Source organism: Theropithecus gelada, chromosome 14 (assembly GCF_003255815.1).
Source record: "Theropithecus gelada isolate Dixy chromosome 14, Tgel_1.0, whole genome shotgun sequence".
Classification (NCBI taxonomy): Eukaryota; Metazoa; Chordata; class Mammalia; order Primates; family Cercopithecidae; genus Theropithecus; species Theropithecus gelada.
In genome coordinates this window covers 42,914,112-42,937,611 of record NC_037682.1, presented here as the reverse complement: position 1 = coordinate 42,937,611, position 23,500 = coordinate 42,914,112, and the positions used below count along the sequence as shown (strand labels likewise).

Sequence of the window (23,500 nt, the reverse complement as noted above, 5' to 3'; positions counted from 1 at the left end):
CATCAGAAAACTTCTGGAATTAGTTCCAGATTACCCATCCCTATTGGGAATCACAAAGAAGAAAACTTGGTAATAGACAGTTGAAAATACATGCATTATCCAAAGAACAGGGCATTTAGGAGACCTGAACATTCCCATTCTTATTTCTTGGCTGAGAGACCTAGAAGCAGACTTTTGGTTTTGAAACAGAATCTGCCAGTTGCTTGCCATGTGACCTTAGACAAGCCACTTCCCCTCTCTAAGGCTTCATACTCTCATTTGAAAATCAGAGTGATATTAATAATAATCTCAGAAGGCATCATGATGTTTTAACAAAATTATATATGTAAAATGATTACAATAATGCCGGATGGTTGCTAATCACTCAGTCAAAAAAGCGGTTAATAGTAATAACATAATAGCAACATTAACAATTAGTACTACAAAGTTATACTTTGTAATTCATCAAACATTTGATGTGCTATAACTCACACCAAAGTTACACTTTGTTGTTACAAAGTTCACTTGCTTTTCACATTTAGAATTACATATGACAAGTTTATGTGTGTGTATGTTGTAGTGGTCGTGGTGATGATGGTGGAGAGGAATGCTTATATGCTGGCTATTATCTAGTCCCCTACCTGATGCTAATTTAAGAGGCCTTGAGGCAAGGATCTGTTGGCTCTTTATATCTGGCCCAGGGTGCCATGTATATCTGCTCAGGATCTACAACGATCACAGTTAGAAAGACTCTCAGTAATTCAATGGGAATTGAGAGTTGACTCAAGTTTTACCACATTTTACTTCTCAGTTGCATTGGACATAGTATACCATCTGTTTCCTGAAGCACTTTTCACTTGGCTTCGGAGACATGTTGGCTTGGCTCCCTTGCCACCTCACTCATCACTCCTTCCCATTTCTCCTCATCACCTTAATCTCTTATTTTCAGAGTGTCCTGGGACTGTATTTGATATTTAGGGCATTTATTCTCTTCTCTATCTGTAGTCACTCCCTGAGTAATATCATACATTCTGAGATCTCGTAAAGCCATCTCTGTCCTAATCATTTTAAAATTTGTATCTCTAGCAAAGAACTTGTTCCTGAATTCCAGACTTTTACCCAGCAACCTACTTGAAACATCCACTTGGATATTTGAGGGGCATTGCAAACTTCTCTTGTCCCAAACTAACCTCCTGAATTCCTTCCCTGCTCCTCCTGCACTCTTCCCTATTTCACTAAGTGCCAACTGTCTCCTTACCCTTTTGAGGCCACAAATACTGCAATATTTAACTCCTTTTCTGCCTTACACTGCACATAAATAATCTATGGAAATTCTGTCAGCTCTGTCTTCAAAATATGAGTGGAATCCAACAGCCTCTCACCATTTCCATGGTTTCTTTCCAAGTCCAAGTTATCTGTAGTTTTATATGTAGATTATTATAACCTCTTAATTATCTTTACCTTCTTCACTGACCATATCTTTTCTATTTTCAAGTCAACAGCTACAGTGATCTTTCCAAAGGGTTGAATCTGAGTTTGTCACTCCTTTATTTTAATTCCTCCAAGAGTCTCTCAGCACTCAAAGTCAAGCATTTACAATGGCCCACAGGGCCCTAGTGACCTATTTCTTCTACCTCTGCCTCTTTAACTTCATTTCTCATTCACTCTCTAATTCTGTTGCAATTTAACCTCTTTATCTTCTTTGAGCAAGTGGTCGTACTCTGACCCCACAGGCCCTTTGCACTTGCTGTCCCATCTGCCTGGGACACACACACACACACACACACACACACACACACACACACGCTTTCTCTTTCTCTCTCTCACTGGATATACTGAATGAAATCATAGGTCCATCTATCTTTCTACCTTTGCCCTGAACAATATTCCCTCTTTCTCCACATTAAACTGCTCTTAAACTTTTTCCTGCTACAGCATTTAAAACTGCTTGATTTTATAGAAAGATAAATATTCATTCACACATTCACATACATAGATGAGTTATAATTTATTTTCTGTACTTCTATCAGAATGTAAGCTACATAGATGGTATTTAGATTTGCATTTTGCTTATTGCTGTATGCCCAGATCTTAGAAAAAATGCTTGACATGAAATAGGTACTTAATGAATATTTGTTGAATGAGTACATGAATAAATTAAATCTTTATCAAGCTGAAATTATTCCTACCGGAGGCACTACTCTTGAAAACCTTACCAGCCACAGATTTTTCTCGCATTGCAAAGGACCTTAGACACTCAGTGTATCCTCCTAATTTTACAAGTGAGTATTCAGAGACCCAGAAGTAAATAGTGGTTGTCTTAGGCCTTGGAGTAAGTAAGTAAAATATTAAGGTCCAGACTGTCAGTTTCTTAACTCTTACTCAGTATGGTGTTCTCTAGTCTTAAGACATGTCAGAAACCTCCAAAAGAAATTGTAGAGGGCCTAATATTGGTGATAATGTGAATATTATATCAACAGGAAGAAATCCAGGGCTTGACAAGGACACTTGAAACACCAATAAGCAGCAGAGATTCACTGGGAAATTAGGGAAGGAAAAAAATAACAGATGCTGGTGACATTGCAGAGAAAAGGGAACAATTATACACCATTGGTGGGAATGTAAATTAGTTCAACCATAATGGAAAGCAGTGTGGTGATTCCTCAAAGAGCTAAAAACAGAACTACCATTCAACCCAGCAATTCCTTTACTGTGGATATACCCAGAGGAATATAAATCATTCTACCATAAAGACACATGAATGCAAATGTTCATTGCATCACTCTTCACAATGGCAAAGACGTGGAATCAACCTAAATGTTCATCAGTGACAGACTGGATAAAGAAAATGTGGGACATATACACCATGGAATACTATATAGCAAGATCTCACCTTTCATGGGAATATAAATGGAGCTGGAGTCCATTATCCTTAGAAACCTAATGTAGGAACAGAAAACCAAATATCACATGTTCTTACTTACAAGTGGGAGTTAAGTGATGAGAACTCATGGACACAAAAAAAGGAACAACATACATTGGGGCCTACTTGAGGGTGAAGGGTAAGAGGAGGGAGAGGAGCAGAAAAAATAGCTCTTCAGTACTAGGCTTAGTACCTGGGTGATGAAATAGTCTGTAAATTAACCCCTTTTACACAAGTTTATGTATATAACAAACATGCACATGTACCCCTGAACCTAAAATAAAAGTTAAAAAACAAAAATAATAAAATGCAAAGTGTGGTTCAAAAAGGAAAGGTCATAGAGACTGAAGTAAGGTTTGTTCATTGAAAATTGGTTAATTTGTTCATAATCCACTGCTTATGCCAGTTCCTGTACTAGAGGCTGAAGGAGACAGACAAACTGTACTTACTGCACTAGGGATTGCCATTCTTTTCAGTTGGGTGAGTAGGAGATGTGGAATAAGGTATACTTGAGGACGATTTCACAGAAAAGATGAGATTTGAATTAAGTCTCAGAAAATAAGTGGACCCCAATAGGTAGAGGAGGAGTGAGGAGGTGGAAAGATAGCGAGCAGCATGGGCAAAGTCGTAGTGGTATGATAGTGCATATATTCAGGGACTAAACAGTAGCCAATAGGACAGGAGAGGAAGGCTAGTGGAAGGGGTAAGGAGGAAAGGGAGGACTGGGAAGACGGGCTGAGGCCAGATGGTGCATGGTGAATGGTATCTTAGAGCTTGAACTTCTAAACACCTTGCTGAAGGAGGGTCTCTCTCTCTCTCTTTCCCTTCCCTTTCCTTCCCTCCCTTCCCCTCCCCTCCCCTGCCCTCCCCTTCCCTTCCCTTCCCTCCTTTTCTTTCTTTCTTTCCCTCCCTTCCTTCCTTCCTTCCTTCCTTCCTTCCTTCCTTCCTTCCTTCCTNTTTCTTTCTTTCTTTCTTTCTTTCTTTCTTTCTTTCTTTCTTTCTTTCTTTCTTTCTCTCTTTCCTTTCTTTCTTTTGTTAAAACTCAAAAAGGCCTTTAATGCTATTCTGATACTCCCCCAACTTTGTTAGATACCAATTTTTCTATTATTTGCTTCTGGAGATTCTAAGCAAATTTTCAAGTGCTTCTATTATGAGGGAAATAATAAAATTTTTACATTAATATATGTCACATGCACAGATGAAGTTTAGCAGGGCCCAAACCTGGTTTTAATGTACAATGTATAGGCATGTTGTGAGAGAAGATTGTAAGAATAAAAATATAACATGTATTGTACATTCCGATCTGTAACTCTTTTCAGAGAAAGGAATGTATAAATTTATTTATTTATATACCTAAGTCTTAATGCAGAGAACATTTTATTTATACTATAAAAATCCCAGATGAGGAGCCAACAGAGTAATTTTAAAGTATCAAAGAGGAGTTTAGATGGTATAAATTACATTCAAAGAAAAGATAAGTATTAGATTTTTGTAGCACGATTCTCCTTTACATTACCGTAAAATGAAGGAAAACAATAAAAACTCCCAGAAAGTCCTGAAAAGCCAGTGATTCTTTTTTTTAAAAAGTTGAGTGGTCTGTATATATTACTGTGATTAATCAAAATGATACAATATTTATTTGCATTTTTCAGGCAAGGTGCTGGAATTTTCTTAGTAGATGTTAGTGAAGATAGCAACACAGTGTAGCAGCAACACTGTCTCCTTCCTTTTAATTGACAAATAACTACAGAAAGAACAGTCAGAAATTGGAAGAGAGCAGGGAAAGTAGATGAATTCTTCCCAGATGATGCAGGGACCCTGTTCATGGAATTCTGGTCACGTAGTCTAGAGCTCAGACCTGCCTTGGTTTAATCAGCTTGGTGAACATTACGGTTGAGTATAGCCATGTTGATCCAGGTCTCTACATACATAATTTATTAACCCCTAAATTAAGTCCCATTGTTTGACACGTTATATTGAAGGCACAATGGTGAGAATATGGTGGTGTATCAGGTTTATGTACGTATGTGTCTCTGTATATACTTAAAAAATTATACATAGAGCTCCAGTGTTGACACACATCACCCTATCCCAGTCATTTGATGAATACAGAACCATATTGGATGTTAAGCAGGATATTGACTTCCTCTATTGTGACAATTATGTGGGCCCAGCTTTGCTGAAAATAAGGCCCATCCACCCTTGCAGAATTGAATAAGTCACAAGGATACAGCCCTTAACACCTTTCCTGATTGTGAGCAAGGTCTGCACTAATTCATCAAGTCCTGCAGTGAGGGATTCCACAAGAGCTGCTGGTGACAAGCACAACAGAGACAAGTATTTAAAACCCAAGGATTTTGGACACATTTTTTTCAATGCTTTTTGGAAAATTTTGGCAAAAAAATACAATTTTTGTTTCTTTGTTTTCCATCCGAGGTCAAAAGAAAGAAATTCAAAAAAATGTAAGGAGTTGGAGTGAAAAAGTGGCAGGCAAACCTGAAACACACTCATTTTTATGATATGTGATACTTAGACATTAGCAATTTCATAACCAAACCCAGATTAGGACCAGAGAAAATGCTTGTAATTATATTGCCAGTGAAGTGGCCCCCAAAAATGAACATTTTTGAATTCCACCCATGATTTTTTACTCTGATTAAAGTACAATTAAAATATTAAGAAAAATTCAAAATTGCTTCACAACTGGTTTTAGAGTGGCAGTGTTCTTTATGTAAAGCATTACGTTTGTCAATAACATACACATTTGGTCTTGTAGTCCTCTTTGCTGATTCCTGACACTGTAAGAGGAGAACCTGGTTTTCTGAGGTGATGATATTTATAGTTAGGCATCATCAAAAAGCAATTCCTTGCTTATTTGGGATTCGAAGCCCAGCCAGGTCTCCCTTGTGACTCATTCAGCATTCATCCGGGGATCTATGCTTGCCTGCCTGTGCAGCGTTCTCATGAATCCTTAATTCCTTTTGAACTCAGCAATGCCAGAGTCACTTTCCATCAACCCGCCCACTCAGCTGAATTGCGCCAGCCTCTTTTGCGCAAAGCATCACACTGCTGTTGTAAGATTGATTGGGTGTTGAGCCACCGCCACAAAGGCAAAGGAGGTCAGATTCAGCCCCTGCAGTTTGCTTTTAAGACCTGATGTCATCATCATCCTGACTTCCAGAGCTGATGCTGATAAAATTTTCTGGGACCTACTTATGTGTAACCCATGTCTTGTTGAACTAACTTTATTAGCACCTCATCACTGATAGTGCAATAACATATTAATGATGTGTTGCTCTTACCCTTTGTCTGCAAAGCAAAAGAGTTGAAACTAAAATGACATGGTGAGCCAGATCAGTCTGATGTGTAGCAAACCCTGTATTGTGGCATCTTTCTTATTCTCTGACTGCTTTTCTCTGGGATGATAGGGCAGGCATGACTGGAGTGCTGGCCAGACGTCCAACACAGGGTACTGCTCTAGGCTTGGGAGTTTGCAACTCAGGAAACCAGCATGGCTACTCATAAGGGTCAGAATATGGGCAAGTCAGAGAGCAAGCTCAAATCTAGTCCGTATGTCCATAAGTGAGCATGTAAGTAAAAATTTGTGACCAAGCCAGGGGATCAGGTGTAAGACAGGGAGATGGACTCAGCATAGGCTCAAGGGCAGGGGCAGGGAAGCTGGATTTCAGACAATTATGAAGAAGAGGCTGTTGTGATGGTGGCTTTCTAAAATTGATTGCCCACAGAGTTGCATGTATTAGGTTGGCCTAGTTTAGAAGCACAAAGTAGGGGGTTGGTAATATGCAAAATACTGGAGAGGTTGAAAACTTAGGTAGTGTTCGATTACGTGACTGAGCTCTCCCCAGTGGCTCTTTAGTACCTGGAGCTAGAGATAAGTCAGATGTGGCCCCTGCCTGTGTTAATCATCTGCACAAAGAGACAGAAATGTAAATAGAAATATTACAACACTCACAGGATTGCTGGGGTGTAATAGTCTCATTCTACCAAGAAGGTAGTAATAATGGCTGACATTTATTGAAAACTCACTGTATACCACCAGGTACTATGTTGATTGCTTTACCTATATTTCCTACTATATACCACCAGGTACTGTGTTGATTGCTTTACCACATTAAATTCTTACAACCATATGAAGCAGTGCTATTATTTCTATTTTATAGATTAAGCAAATGGAGGGTAAAAGAATTTAAACAATAATCACCCAATGTTGCACAGCTAATTAGTGGTGAAGTCTAACTCTGACTTAGACCTTGACCTCTACATTAGTCTGTTCTGGGAGACACATTTTAAGATGGATGTTGGGAAATATGGAACTTGACAGGAGTGTTAAGAATGGTGTAGAGATGGGAATCCACAATCTATGAACATGTCTCTCCTCAACCCCTTCCAATGAGTCTGCTGAGACTGAACATAAAGGGCTAGAGGGGGAAGTGCACACTCTGGCTTCAGGTGTGAATGATGAATGGGTTGTGGCAGACTGTTTCATTTGGTATAGAAGGAAAAGAGATTCATCTGCAGATTCCCAAACCACTTACTTGGCTCTGAGTGCCGGGTTCCTCTGGCACCTCAGCAGAATGTTGGGGTAACTGATAGATCTCGGGAAGTTCTGCTAGTGAACAACAACTATAAAGATAAGAGCATCTAAGTCATGTTGATTTAGGAGAAGACATTTAATAGAACTCTCCACATTTGAAGAGTTGTCATATGCAAGAGAAAAAATAAAGTTGTCTCTTGTGACTCTAATGAATGCAGCTGAGACCAATGATTAGAAATGATGGGAGGCAAATTGCAACTCAGTAAAAAATTATTTTTCAACAACTAAAGCTAACAAATACAGAAGCTTGTGGGAGTGTCAGTTCTTCATTACTAGAGGTATTCACATAGAGACTGTGTCACCTTCTGTTGAGAGGGGTAGTTTTCAAATTTTAGAATTCATAAGAATAATTTCTGGGCATGGCAGCCAGATTCTGATTCAGGAGTCCTCGTAGGCATCAAGAATCTCTCCTTTTAATAAGCCAACTAGAGGATTCTGATGTGGGTGAGAAATAACAATCTGCAGATTGTAAAAGAGATATCTATTTTTAAAGGAGAAGTTAGATTCCATGATGAAGTTTCCATTCAGCACTCTGTCCAGACCATGTTGATGTATTTCTTCCCAGAGTTCCTGTTGTTTGTATAGTCTTTATCACATAATTTAATATTTGATTACATTTTGTCTCCCTCTTCTTATCGTTTCCCTCATCCCACAAATATTTGCTGATAATTTACCATATGCTGAGCACCATTCTAGGCACTGGGGAGACGTTACAGGGCCAAGCAGACAAGGCAGCCTGACCTTATGCAGCTGATAATCCAGTGAAGGGAGATTTGTAAAACCCCAAATATATCAGGTAGTTTATAAATACTTTCCTCCATACAACCAGATGCAAACTCTTTTGGGAAGAACCCTGTCTTAGTATTTTATGTAGTGTCTAGAACAATGCTCTGCAATAACAGGTACTCAAAAGTATATTTTAAAGCAACGATGGAACAGTAAAATAAGAATACACTTGGAGAAAAACAGCAAAACTTTATATTTTCTGCTATAAATCAGGCTAATCTCAATGGTTTAACTGAGGATTTCTTTGTGCTTTAGGATGGAGAATTTTTGTAAGCCAAAGGACTTTTTTCTACATTAATAGAAAATGTATCCAGAACAAGTAACACAAACTTCTTGAGTTTTGCAGGTCACAGGCTTATAGCAATAGTGAAAAACTGAAAGACATCCAGAATACAGATGATGAGGGTTCTTAGCACACCATGGTATAAGACAGTGGCCAACAAACTATTTTTTAAAGGGCCAGGTTATTCAATATTTGGGGGCTGTACACTCTCTCTCACAACTAGTCAATTCTGCCATTGTAGTATAAAAGCAGCCTAGAAAATATGTAATTGAATGGACTTGTTCTAATAAAACTTTATTTACAAAAACAGGTGAAAGGCTGGATACAGCTCTTAGATCACAGTTTGCAGACTGCTATAAGATAAGTAGTTCAAAGAACTGAGGTGTTTAGCTGAGTGTATTAGTCCATTCTCACATTGCTATAAAGAAATACTTGAAACTGTGTAACTTATAAAGAAAATCAGTTTAATTGGCTCATGGTGCTGCAGGCTGTGTGGGGAAGCATAGCAGCATCAGCTTCTGGGAAGGTCTCAGGGAACTTAACAATCATGGTGGAACGCAGAAAAGGAGCCAGGCACTTCACATGGCCGGAGCAGAAGAGAGATGCAGGGAGGTGCCACACACTTATAAACCACCAGATCTCATGAAAACTCTACAACACCAAAGGGGTAATCTGCCCCCATGATCCAGTCACCTTCTACCAGGCCCCAACTCCAACACTGGAGATTACAATTTGACATGAGACTTGGGTGAGGACATAAATTCAAACCATATCTCTTGAAGAAGACAGAAAGAGAATATCATTACTATTTTTGGATATTTGAATCACTTCCCTGCAGAAGAAGGATTTGACCTATACTAGAAAAAACAGAGGATATATGTCTAATATTTTAATAGAATTCTCCAGATGGTTATGAGTTTAATGAGTTTACCAACACTGGAGGTGTTCAAGCAAATATTGAATGCCCAATTCTTGAGACTGTTCCAGAGCAGGCAAGGGAGTCTGGTGAACAATTTGACTAAATGTCCTTTAAGGTCCTTTTCAACCATGGGATGCTGTCATGCATGTGAAGTTTAGTGAACAGAGCAGGGCCTAACACATGCTGAGATTGACATAGAGACACAGGTAAATGATACCCCAGCAATTTCACATGTTAAAATTTATCTATGGTAAATGAATGACTGAGTGAAAAGCAAGCTCTACTAAATGTTAGGTACCCATATTAATAAGCAGGTTAAAAATAGCCAGATTAAAAACAGTTAACATCAGGTAAATATCATTTTTTTTTCAGTTAGCTTGATTTATAGCCTTTTAAGATTATATCTGGGTTAAATGGATTGGTCATTCAAAAACTAAGTGGATGTCTCTCAATCACATAGATTAAAAAGAGAGGGAAGACTCCATCCTACCTTTTAGAATTTAAAATTTTTTAATTTTTTATCTTTTGGACTTCTTGTAAAATTTCTTTGTGTGCCTTATAATGTTTTGCATTTATGAAGTTTTAAATGCTAAAACAGCACAAATTCATCCTCACAAATGAATGTGTAGATCTATAAAATTAATAAACAATGATTTATTGGGAGCCTATTGCTCCACTGAAGAAACTGAGAACCAGACAGTGCCTGAAGGATGAACATGACAAGGAGCTAAATGGTTTAAAATTTGTGGCTATCCTTAATATGCTACCCATGTGTGCCAATGAGGCAAATCTTCAGCCAGCTTGAGCCTGGTCTCCACCTCCCAGTGGAGGGTCAGAAGGGGTGAGTGATTCCAATCAATATCCAGTTGTTAGAGTAACAGCCATGTCGGTTCTGGATGGCTGACTGGATGAAAACATGTTTGTTCTACTTAATGCGACAGTGTCTTGTCAAATTAACAGCCATGGTGGCAGGAACAAGCTTGCTTAATGGGTTAGAGTCAGTTCCACAGAGAATCTATCATCAACATGCAACTGAGAGGAATCCCAAACCTCATTACCAGGGTTTATTTGTAGATAATAACTGAAGGTATGCCATGTACTTACAGCAGGATTTGTTTGGTTTTTTGGCAACTCAGTTTGATGGTCTTTATCAAATGTTGCCCTTTTAACTCCCCAAAACTCTGTATGATCATGCTTAGTCTGTGTTTAAACACACTAAGTAAAGTGCAATATTTAAGCAGCTATGTTAAGATGTTTTAGCAAGATAGAATGATTATTTGAAATAACCACGTATTCGACGTGCAGGGCAGTGGGGAAAAGGAACTACTCCAGTGAGTGCTTTAATCCTGCACTTCTTGGTGAATATTTAAATACACTTTTCCTTCCTAGAGGTGAGCTGTTGTCCCAAAGCCAGAATCATAAACTGCCTGCCAGATTTAACTCACAGTTAAATTGCATTTGGTCCATATAGTTGTGTTTTAAAATTGAAATGCTTGCTATCACTTAGAAAAAAAGAAAATTTCACATGCAGTTCTAGGTGTTTCCTTTCAATGAAAAATTCAGAGAAGTCAGCAGCATGGGCCAGCTTTTCGCAGGGCAGTAGTTTTCTGGAACTGTGTGTTAGTCTGTCTTCTCTAGATAGGTTGAGTGTTCTCCATGGTGTCTACTGTGCCTGCCTTATTCATTTATGTGACCTAACCAGCCCCTTGAAACATTGAAATTTTCCATCTGTGATTAATAGACTAAATCTTGATTTTCTAATCATACTCATATATGAAAAATGCAATATTATGACTTTACCATGTACAGATATTGTTAAGGCACTGTTTGCTTCTTTCTTCTTCTAGTCCTCCAGTCCTCTACCAGTGCCTCCCAGTGGCCTAAACCAGCAGGAGCCATATGAAAAAGAAGTCTGGAAGATGCTAGTCCTTCACAGGAGGATACGAGAATGGCAACGAGAAGATCTGAGGACTACGAGATTTAGGACGAACAAGTCTAGGAGCCAGAAGATATACCTGCTAGTAGACGCTATGATCTTAAAAAAGTCTTGAACCAATGTGACCTTCAGAATTTTTCATCTGTAAAATGAAACATTGGGCTAGACGGTCCCTGAAACTTCTTAAAGTCCATGATTCTATGGTGGAAGGGGTTGGTACAGCTTTGATTTCATTGTCTGTTTATACCTGGCTGAGTTCTCTTGTGACATGTGACTGTCCTTCTTAAGAAACTGAAAGACAACCAAGTAGCTGATTATTGAGATACCGAAATGTTTTAGGGAATGCAGAGAATACAGCCTACCTGATATAAAGTCTGACAGCAACAACAAAAATCTCTCTGGGCAACTGTATTTAATAATTAAAACAAAAGGTTTGGAGGAAATATTCAAATTGCCACTTTAACAGGAGAGTAATCTGTGGTGAGAATGCTTCAACAGTGATATGGACTGGCATTAGAGCTAAAGAATCCCAGCCTGATTTGATAGTGACTCTAGCTGTTTTATGTTCCTCAGGAATCCCAGGATGTCTTTCAAACAAACAAACAAAACAAACAACAACAATGACATATTATCTTCATCACTTATCAGAGATGATTTTCCCAGAATTGTTGGCTCAAATTTTAGAAGAAGTTCTAGAAACTGATTCAACCTAAAATTAAAACCTGCTAGCTCTTCATGTAAATCATGGAATCACTTGTTTGCTACTGAACCGCATGTTGACATTGAAGTACAGATGTTTGATGTTGAATTCATTCCTCTTTGTATAACAGCAACTACATGATAAACCAGAGAAAAAATGGCAGCATCTTTTATATCTTCATTTGTTTGAAACAGATAAAAATATTTCATTTTCCTTATTCGATGTCAAATTACCCAATAATGACAAAATCTAAACTTACATTTTCAAGGGATTTTAAAAGTGTATTAAATTTGTAAAGGTAAAGCAATACTTTAAAGTAAATACACAGTTTGAAATATATCAGTTATGGAGCCAACTGAGATGTCAACAATTCAGTAGTTTTTATCTCCGAAAGTAGAGAATATTCAGAAGCAGATCCAGAAAGTTTCATTTTAACCTCAGTTGGAACCAGGAAGAGGAACTGAGGTTGCTTACTAGCAGATCATAATACAGTGGACACTGACATTCTTCCACACATTAAGTCATTTGTACTTTCTCTTTGACAAATTTAAAATCTCAGAAGTTAATTGTGGGAGCTAGTCCTGATTCACCAAGATCAACTAGCAGTTGCCGGAACATTTTCTTTCAAAAGCTTGAAAATGAATCAAGTTTACTTGTTAAGATGTCCAGCAAATAGCAAGATAAACATGGTAATATACTCAGTTTTAAATATATAAGTTTATATCAATAATATATTTAAAATAGCGTACTTTAAGGTTACTAATGAATATGTGAAGCAAAACGAAAAATGTTAGTTTGCAAGAGAAACTGATTTTATTTGATGACTTATTTTACTTCAGTAAAATATTGGTTAAGCAGAATAATTGAAAAAAGAAATATCTGAGTAAGCAAAACTTTGATTTGGCTAGAAAATAAAGTAGATTTTTCTTGCACTTGTAGCCTCACTGTTGAGAATTTTAAGAAATGATCCTCCTTGTTTAAATTCAATTGGCCTTTAATGGGCACATAACACATGCTGGGCATTACAGTGGGAGGCTGAAAAGAATACCATAAATAAATAATTCCCCTGGCTCTTAAGGAATTCTTAGACTCAATGAATACAGTACATTGAACACAAGTGAATTATTTATATATAGAATCCTTCAGACTTAAATTCAGTTTCAGAAAAAAAAAAACAAAAAAAAAAAAGCTCATTTTGAGTTTCGATTTCCATTGCCTTAGCCTGTAGATGGAAGTGGAGAAGAGCAGAGGAAGGATCACTGGCTTTAGAAGAAGTCTTGAGGATGAAACGAAATAATGTGTGTGAATGCTCTTGGCATAATATATGCTACTTTGCTAAGATCAACAGCATTAATATTTATTTATTTATTTATTTATTTATTTATTGTATCAGTCACACGGCAGACATTATTATGTTGACTGTCTCTCTGATAAGAGCTTGCAGATGGGAAGGAAGTTGGATGTCACAGACTTTTTCTTGATTAATCAACCAAACATGTATTGTGTATCTATCAGGGTAAGACTGAACTACATAGGTTGAGTCATACAAACCAGGTTGCTCTGCGAACACATAGGAAGGACATCAAAACCAAATGTCGGGTGCCAGAAACTGATTCCTTAAGGAAACCAATATTTGAAGAATGAGGTGAGTGTACCATGTGAATGTGGGTACGTTTTTAGACAGTTGTTTGCAATTTAGAGCAGTTGTTTCTATGAAACAAATGAAGGAATTGTTGGTTTCAGAAACTCAGACATCAGTTAAATTTTGAAGTTAGACCAAAAAAAGCCTGTAATTATTTATAAACTGAAATAGAATCCTTCTTTTATATAAAATTTTGTCACAAACTATTGGAATGAGCTTACCTAGTATGCATTCTTTTTTTTTTTAAATTAATTTATTATTATTATACTGTAAGTTGTAGGGTACATGTGCATAACGTGCAGGTTTGTTACATATGTATACTTGTGCCTTGTTGGTGTGCTGCACCCATCAACTCGTCATTTACATCAGGTATAACTCCCAATGCAATCCCTCCCCCTCCCCCCTCCCCATGATAGGCCCCGGTGTGTGATGTTCCCCTTCCTGAGTCCAAGTGATCTCATTGTTCAGTTCCCACCATATAATATAATTATTGAGAAATGGAATCTTAGCACCTGTCTGCCAGTGTTAAATGGCAACTAAGGAGCATTTAATTCATCAAAAATGTACTGAGTTTCTATTAAATTGATAGAGCTGTCAGAGGATGAGGGAATACAAAAGAGATTTCAAGTTGTCTCTTTTCCAGGAACTTACAATCTGCTGGGAAAGACATAGATACATACGCACATAACTAAACAAAATTAGGTTTAAAATAGAATACGTACAAGTGTTATACAGGTGAGTAAAGTGGAGCATTTAGTTTTACAATATGTTAAGGATTTAGAAGCAATAATAAACTATGAAGATAAACAGTGATAGTTTAACACTGTCTCTAATTCTCCATTTGGCTCTGGATATTTAAAATCACTTAAGCAGAATTGTTTGTATGCCCGGATGTCAGAATATTGACTGTCTCTTTCCCCTTCCCATTTGTCTTACAATAATTTTTTTACCATCAAATCTTTTCTGCCTATGTTCCTGGATTTTTATAGCCCAACAAAAGGGTGTATATTACTTAGCATTCTGTCAGAATCGCCTAATTTAGGATCTTCAAATTTGAGACGTGGATCTTAGCTGAGGGGATGGAGAGCATTTAAGGTGTTCTTTGCTTTGGATGTCATGACAAATATATGACTTCAGAAAGAATAACAAAAACTTCGATTTCTGCTAAACTTTTCAAAGAAGAGATGCTTTGAATCTATTAAAATCTCAGTTAAAACTCTGACTCTTGTGTATGTTTCAATTGGTTCTTATCCCATTCTCTCTTTGGTTCACACTTCACCAACCACACTGGCTTTCCTTCTGTCCCTCAAAAAGCTGATTGTTACTTCTTTACTCCTTAGCCTCTTTATCCTGACTGTCTCCAACTCCTCCAGATCTTTGGTCAGTTAGCTACTTCTCATCATTTAGGTTTCAGTCCAAACGTCACCTTTTAGAGAGATCTTGCCTGACCATCTAGCCTTTTGTGTCATTTGTTTTCAGGAACAGGTAAAAGAAAATGTGGTTCAAGTTTATGTTAACAGCAGGAAATATGAGATCCTACAAGAGGAGATCCTGAAATCAGATCCTACAAGAGGAGATCCTGAAATCAGGTGAGTTTCAGGTGATTGACTTAGTACCCTAACAAGTTCGTTCCTTTTTTAACTCCAGCTTCCATATCATTATATTCCTCCTACAGCTGGTTCCCCCTTCATGATGGTAAAAATGGTTTCAGGAAAATTCTGGGCCACAAGGCTCCTTGTTAATACCATAAAACTATTAATTTGTTATGGTTCTTCCATAAAATTTTTTTTTTAACTTTCTCTGATGCCTGCAGTAAACTGGTTTTACATTTTTTTGACTGGAACTGAGTCACATGATTATGCTTGAACCAATCATTGATAAAGTAGATGGGAATAATTTATAAATATGAGATATGAGTCATCACCATTTGAACTGAAATCCTTCTCCAAATCATGCATTGCTGTTATTCATCAAGAGATGATGAAGTAAGTGCTGGAGATTCAACCAAAATGTCTACATTTCCCTCAAATATAATCTTATTGTCTTTTTGAGTTTTTACAGTCACCACAATTTTAGGTTATATATTTATGTGTGTTGTTAAATATATATATATATGTAATTGTCTGCCTTGCTATCATAATAAAAACATCATAAGAGGATAATTTTTGTCTTATTTAATGATGCATTTTTACTTAGAAAAATAAAATAGTTGGTGCTCAATAAAATTGTTGAATTAGGGGATGAGCAGGAAACATCACATCATCACTTTCTTGGTCTCTAATAGTCTCCTGACTTCATGAGAATGAGAAACTTCATGAGGATGAGAAGTTATTATGAACTGACTTTTCCTTCTTATTTCCTAGAGTCTCTTAAATTCCTAGGAGGCCCCAGTTACTGGTTGAGGGTTCCTAAACAACAGTAGTTTTATCAGTCTTGGACACTTTTGAAGGAGACTTTGAAGGATACATAAAATGATAAGTAAGTCATTTTTTTAAAAAATAGAAGCACAAGAAAAGATGAAAAGGAAATACAAATTGTAGGAAGACATGTTGAAATTGCATGAGGTGTGCAAAGAAATGAAACTAGTCTGGTGTGACTAAACCTGGGAGCTGTAGAGTGACTGGGGCAGTAAGGCTGGGAGGGAAGCAGTGAAGCTGACCTACAGATAGTCTTTCTCAGTTATGTCTGTGGTTCTGATTGGCTCTAATTATCTGGTCACTGATTTATTGACCTCAGCACATTTATAATTTGTTTTATATTGTTACCCTAAAAACCTCTTATTTCTTTATACTTGATATCTCCGGTATAGTTTACCTTTTGACTACTTTGTGAACTCATTGATAACACTGAATAGTTTTACTGTGTGTTAGAATAAAACATAACTGATCTGGATATAAGCTAAGCTTTAAGAAAGGATCTTGAGTGACTTTAAAAAAAAAAAAACAAACACTTATCCTCAGTGCACATGGGAAACACACAGTCATATTGGCAAGATAATATTGAATAAATGCAAGACAGAATGACTCAGAAAACCTGTCTCTTTGTTTTTTGTTTTGTTTTGTTTGTTTCTTGTTGTTGTTGTTTTTTAATCAGGCTTGCCCCTTTACTTATGTGATCATAGAAGAGTGTCGCTGAATCCTTTCTAAGTTTGATTTCCTCATTGGTCAAGTGAGGATGATAAAGCTAATGACAATTGTTGAGAAATATAAGTCAAATCAGGAAGACCCTTGGGAAATGAAAATGCTACAGAAATGTATATAATGGGGCTGGACATTATTCTGAAATCAGAATAATAGAAGCAAAGATGAGAAGAGGAAAAGGTTAAGATTGTAAGTTTGGCACCCGAATGGGAAAACCTAACTCACATTTTTTGCCTATCTTGAAGATTTCAAGCTGCACATACACTCTTAAAAAACAAGTTTCACATTTCACTGTAAGAAATGGAGATAATCAGCTGAGTAAATAGTTATAAAGCTCCAAGCCCAAAGACTTCTACAGTTTCAAGATTCTGTGTTAAGTAAATATTTCTGAGTTGGAATGGACCTCTTTGTAAGCAGAGATTATGGAGATTTACAACCTATTTCAGATTCTTGTCTTTCTCTTCCCATCATCACTTGAGAGGGAATAAAGAAATTATCTTACCTTAATATAAGAAAAAAAGTCACTGCATCAGGGCCCAGGAAGCTGTCCACTAATTACTTATGTAACCTTGTATTTACTCATAGATCGGGTTTTTCTTTATAAAATGAAGGAACTATATGAGATAAACCCCGAGAATCTTCTGTTCACTAAAATTTCACAGTTCTTAAGCATCCAGAGGAAATAGTGAATTTGAATCCCAGGTAACTTTCCCTGATCACTCAGCTGAGTCCCTTATAGTTGTAGTATTTGGGGGAATATCTGTCAGCTTCCACACACATTTCTACAGAATTTTTTTTTTCGGGTTTTGGCTGACTTACCTCAGGGAATAATTTTGCTGGCTAATTTAGGTCATGTCCTGTTATCCAGCTGGGTGATAATAATAACAGCTACCACCTATATCACACTACATGCTGGGCATTATTTTAAGAACTTTAATACATTAACTGATTCAATCTTCATAACAGCTTTATGACATAGACATTATTGTGATGCTTATTTTATAGATGAGTGAACTGAAGCAAAGTGTGGTTATGTAATTTGTCTAAGTTACACTACTCTTAAGTGCCAGAGTAGCACTTCAAATCTAGACTGTTTTATAACCCCACATATGTGTGCTAAAGTAATAAACTACACTCAGTATGGAGGGTAGAAGAAAAGATGGCAAAAAGAGGTCTACAACTAGAAGGAACAGAGCCAGGCTCCCAGATCATTATGTCCGGTATACAAGGACAGGTAAGTAATTTAAACACGTGTGGGCAAGTGACCAGAAGTCTGAGTTCTATCCCATAGGCCAGTTTACTCTTGGAACTTTGTCTTTGGGATTGCCTGCCAAAAATGTGACTTTAAATATAAAACCAACAAAATGAAATCATTTCTTGGAGAACGTTTCTGTGGTTCCCTGTGGCTTTCCAAGTTAAGAATATCTGTCTTACATTTTCAAGCACATGTGTTGTAGTAATTTTATGGGGTAACGAGTTGGCTTCCATTAACGATATTTTATTTTTACAGGGGCTGGGCCTGGAGAAACATTATGTGGCAGGCGGTGAAATATCTTGCTTTTTCAGATTGCTTTAACTAATCATCTCAGGTGGATTTTCTAGGAACTCTGATTTTTAACCATTTGACTGCTATGGACTTCAGTGGGCTGTGACTGAGGCTTTGAATGTAATACCATGGAACATAGTGGTAAGGAATGGAGAAATTCAGGGTTTGGTGGAAATAATAAGAGTAGAGTGGAACAAATGTGGTACTTTCATTTCAAACTGAAAACTTGAATGTAATTTAAGTGCATTCCTTGGATTCAACAGAAAATAATTCAATATGTGACAAGAGCTAACAAATGGAGGCAGATGTAATTTATCAAAGCTAGCATGTCTCTCATTCCAGTTTATCACATGGAGGATGCTGCTAGTTATCTACCCAATATCTATCCTCTCCTTCTTTCTTATTGGCAGAGGCCCAATTTTACTACTTAAATATTTTATTCCCCATACTACCTTACAAAAAGAGAGTTGGATCTGTGACACATGTTTGACCAAAGAGATCTATTTGGAAGTTGACTGCGATTTCCTGGAAAGCAGCTTCTTCTCGATCCTCCTAACTGGTGAGTGGGACATCAACAGCTGTCTTATAACTGTGAGTGGGACATCAACAGCTGTCTTATAACTATGAGCAAGAAACATTAGTTATGGTTAGTCACACAGAAAGATGGAGGGATCTAGATTCTGGATTCATTGTGAAGTTGCTGTAGCTACATGTAACTACTCAGGCACAGAATTTTTTGTTTTCTAAAATATGTGTGTGTGTGTGGGTACATACATATATATATATATATATATGTATATATGTATATATATATATTTGTATGTGTACACAGTTGCCTAATTCTGAGCCTGTTAGAAATACTCTCACTGTGTTTTTTCCTCCTACCTACACCCTTCTCATGGCCTCAACTTAGGAGCTGACAGGCTTCCACCTAGTTGTGCCTGTGCCAAGGGATCAGGAGGGTCATTCCTTCCACTGGAACTGCCATTCTTGATTATGGTGAATCTTTCTTGATGTTATCAGAGAAAGAAAAGGAATGTAACCTGAGATATGATCACTTGCAACAATCTGTTTAATTTCAACATAATAAAGATATTAGGGTAAAAAATAAGAGAGAGAGAGAGAAAGAATTCTACTTGAGAGGACAAGAGAACATGAAAGAGCTTGGTGCCTGATCCTTGCCCCATATTGGGGTACAGAAAATACCGTGGATCTTCTGATGGAAAGAAAGCTGTATAAGGCTGGTGGCAACCTTCAGCATTCTGGAAATGGAATACAGCTCCATTCCCCATTGGGTGAAATGTCTCTGAGGCTAAGTACCAGTAGGCTGTGAGATCTCTGGTCAGTAAATGCTGTTAGGGAATTTTGAAAGAACTTTGAAAGAAGAGTTCAAGAGGTACCAGAGTTGAATGTATGTAATTCACACAGTTCATCTGATGTTACCAAGAAGAGAGAAGCTTGAAGCTGAAGATCTTCATGTTGAGGATGGCATATTAGAAGCTGAAGAACTGCATGTTGAGGGTGGCGTATTAGAAAGGTCTTTGATGGCATTTTTACACTTAAACCAAATTATCTTGGGCTTCTTTTTGCATGAGTCAAATAAACCTTTTACTTGTTCAAGCCACTGTTGGCTGGGTTTCCTATTATCTGGGCTGAATTCATTTCATACTAGTACATCTCCTCTTCTCTCTCAATACACCCACTTGGTGAGTGCTCAATAGATGGTTGGTATATCATGGAAAGATAACTGGGTGAAAGACATACTTTGTGATAGAGGAGTTTGACTAATTGTCTAAGCCTCTGTAATCTCTGCTTTGTATTTATGTTTGTTAGTTTGTTTTGTCCAAAAAGTTTTAGGATAATTATATTTGGATGTGTTCTATAAATGTCAGTTTCTTTATCAGTTTGAGGTGGGTTGTGATTTTCTAAGGAAATGGGGGCATTTTGATTTTCTAAAGACAGTTCAAAGAAGGTAGGATGAAAGGCAGAGAAAAAGGAAGGTGAAACAAGGATAGAAATAGTAAGCAATTGTGCACAAAAGATATGCCTATCATGCTGTTATGGTTTGAATGATTGGTCCCTCCCAAAGTCATGTTAAAATTTAATTTCCATTGTACAGACTTAAGAGATAACTAGACCATGGAGAATTATTGAGGGTTGAGTGCCTTCGTAAAAGGGCTTTCAGGTGTAGGCTCTCTCTCCCTCTCTCTCTTCATTTTGCCCTACCACCTTCCAACATAGGATAGCACACCAAGAAATCATGTGTCAGATACCAGCACCTTGATATTGAATTTCACAGACTTCAGAACTGTGAGCTGAAATATTTCTGTATATCGTAAATTACTGAGTTTGTGGTATCCTGTTATAGCAACACAAAAAACAGACTAAGACACATGGTACAAGTCATCATGTCATTTTATTTATTTATTTAAACAGTTCTTGAGGCATATCTTCTTAAAACTGTCACACAAAATTAGAAATCTGATACCCAAAATGGGTAAAATACCTTACCAATAAGTGTCAGAACCAGATTTCATATACAGATTGTCTGATTCTAAGCATTCACATTTCCTGTGACCTTTGCTCCAGGAAGAGACATTATCTTTAGTATACCAGACAGTTATCAAAGCTACCCTTTGCTCTGGGAGTTGGGGGTATTATATCTACATCTACCAAGGCCATTTGCTATACAAGCAGCCTGGAAAATACAATGGGGAACAATGGCAGCCAGTGCCTTTGTTTGCAAACAGTATAAAAATGAGAAAGATCCATGGATAACAATGTTCCCAAAGCATTTACTTTTTGAATTCTCCTTTTCTGATTCCTCCAGAGTCTTCTCTCTCACACAGTTCTCACCACAGTTCCACCTTTGTTCTCCTTAATTTATAGGTGCCTGGGGGTTTTCATCATTTTATTTCTTCTTATCATCAGAGAAAAGTTTTTAAAACTCATTTTAGGCATATGTATATTTACAATGTACTCCAAAGAGTTTTCATATGATCTTTCCAACCAACTAATATAGTTTGGATGTTTGTTCCCTCCAAAGCTTATGTTGAAATGTGATCCCCAGTGCTGGAGGTGGGGCCTGGTGGGAGGTATTTGGCTCATGTCATGAGGGCAGATCCCTCATGAATGTTTTGGCACTGTCCTCATGGTAGTGAGTGAGTTCTCACTCTGAGTTCATGCAAGATCTGTTTAAGAGTCTGAGACCTCACTTCTCTCTCTGTCTTTCTTGCTACCTTTCTTGCTATGTGATACATGGCTCCCCTTCACCTTCTGCTATAATTGTAAGTTCCCTGAGGTCCTCTCCAGAAGCTGAGCAGATGCTGGTGCCATGCTTCCTGTGCAGCCTGCCGAACTGTGACTCCAAATAAACCTTTTTTCTTTGTAAATTACCCAGTCTCAGGTATTCCTTTACAGCAACATGAATGGACTAACACAGCAACATAATCTTAAGCATTCATTAGCTCATTTATTTATTCAGTGTTTATTGTGTAATTACTACAGGTTGTGTATTGCAAATCTAAAAATCCAAAGTCTGAAATGCTCCAATATCCAAAACCTTTTGAGTACATGATGGTTAAAGAAAATGTTTACTGGAATATTCGGGATGCTCAACCAGTAAGTATAACATAAACATTCCAAAATTGAAAAAAAAATTGAAATCTGAAATACTTATGGTCTCAAACACTTTGGATAAGGGATACTCAGTCTCTATATAGAAAGTACTAAGTGCTTTCCTTTGAGAGAGGGAAAGTCTTAATAAGTAAACAAATGAGCACTTCAGATACTGATGAGTCTGAGGAAGTAAAAAGTATTAATTTCACTGCGTGTGAAATTTGGTGCTTTTACATTTTATGGTCAAGAAAGACCTCATTTAAAAAAACGAAGTTTTACCTAAAAACTCAAAGGATAAGAGAATCATCATAAAAAGAACCTGAAAAATAATAATTCATTTAAAAAGTGAGAATGTGTCTCTTTAAGTGAAAAGACCCTGAAAAATAAGTCTTAAATCTAAAGTTTATACTAGGTGAAACCGCTAAAGTTATACACCAAACCAGTTAAATCTTGGAAATTTCAGACTAGACTTGGAATATTTATATTTTACTTACTGGTTGAAAATCCCAAATCCCAAATGCTACGATGAGCATTTCCTTTATTGTCATATCAATGCTCAAAAAGTTTTGGCTTTTGAAGCATTTCAGATTTGGGGTTTTCAGAATTGGAATGCTCAGCCTAGAAATAACTGACATGCAGTCACTGCTGTAAGAATTATGTGTGTTTCTGAGTATTTATTTGCTTAATCTCATTGAAAATAAGTTTACAAATTCTATGTCACTAACTTTGAACTTGACTCAATGCATAAAAATGTAAGCATTGTATACTTTTCTGAGGTTTTCTTTATTAATAGTTTAAAAATTTGAAGAAAATTGCTGAATGGTTTGCAAAAACTCCGAGAAACTACAAAAAAAAAAAAAAGTGCAACTTTACAGGGAAGAACAAATAACCTATTAGACAAAATAAAACTCGACAAAGATAATAATTGGAAAATAAAACAGGAGAAAGCAGGTTATAAGCAAAAGTTCTAGATATTAGCAATCTTTAGTCAACATGGAAGCATTTAGCATAGGAAATACGTGTTTCAATTGTGGTTTCTATAAGACTAAATATTGGAAGTAAACTATTGCATGAATAACTGCTAAGTTATATTAAGAACATGTATTTTACCTCTAGGGACAGTTATTTCATAATCTATTGTGTCAGTGTTAATTTTATGTGTTAATTTGACTGGAACCATGGGTACTCAATATTGGGTTAAGTATTTCTCTGGGTGTATCTGTGAGAGTGTTTCTGGATGAGAATAACATTTGAATCAGTATACTGAGTAAAGCAGATTGCTCTCCCCAAAGTAGATGGGCTTTGCTCAATCCGTTGAAGGTCTGTATAGAACAAAACTGAGTGTTATTTCTCATTGTCTGTTGAAAACATCTATACATGTGGTATAAAACAGTATTTAATATGAAATCTTAT

The 23,500-nt window shown here is 37.0% G+C and overlaps 1 long non-coding RNA gene across 1 annotated transcript in view; it reads right to left on the bottom strand.

Moving 5' to 3' along the window:
• The window catches only part of LOC112605605, a 50,101-nt gene that overhangs the window by 19,182 nt on the left and 7,419 nt on the right, over window positions 1-23,500 (bottom strand). The window contains exons 2-3 of the long non-coding RNA XR_003115535.1: window positions 18,922-19,058; window positions 6,731-6,829 (exon numbers count right to left, since the gene is read on the bottom strand). This is a non-coding gene — a long non-coding RNA (uncharacterized LOC112605605). The remainder of the gene's footprint in view (window positions 1-6,730; window positions 6,830-18,921; window positions 19,059-23,500) is intronic.